The sequence below is a fragment of the Herpailurus yagouaroundi genome, unplaced genomic scaffold (genome assembly GCF_014898765.1).
Source record: "Herpailurus yagouaroundi ecotype Mexico unplaced genomic scaffold, PumYag 440, whole genome shotgun sequence".
Classification (NCBI taxonomy): Eukaryota; Metazoa; Chordata; class Mammalia; order Carnivora; family Felidae; genus Herpailurus; species Herpailurus yagouaroundi.
This window is the reverse complement of record NW_024412657.1, coordinates 222,108-222,502: the sequence shown is the minus strand read 5'-3', so window position 1 is coordinate 222,502 and position 395 is coordinate 222,108.

Below are 395 nucleotides of genomic sequence, written 5' to 3'. Positions count from 1 at the left end.
GCTGCAGGCTCGGGGTCCCCGCGATGGTGGGCAGGGCGGCCCCGTCAGCAGTGCCTCTCTCCGGGAGGGGGAGACGCCGGGGTCGTGCAGGGGCCGAAGGGTCGCCTTCCCGGGGTGGCAGTCGGCCCGTCGGACGGCGGCTGGAACCTCCGGTGCGGACGGCCGGGTGCCGGGACGGAGGAGGCGCGGCCCAGACAAAGGGCTGCTGCGGAACCCGCCCGGGCCTGCCCACCAGCGCCCGCCCGCTCCGCACGACCCGCGCCCGGCGCCCGGCGAGAGGGGCGGGGCCGCAGTCTGGCCCTATGCGCGTGCGGCGGTGGGCGGGGCGAGCGCGGGGCCTGGGGCGGGCCGCTCCCACTGCGCGTGCGGCAATGAGCGGGACGAGCGCGGGCCGG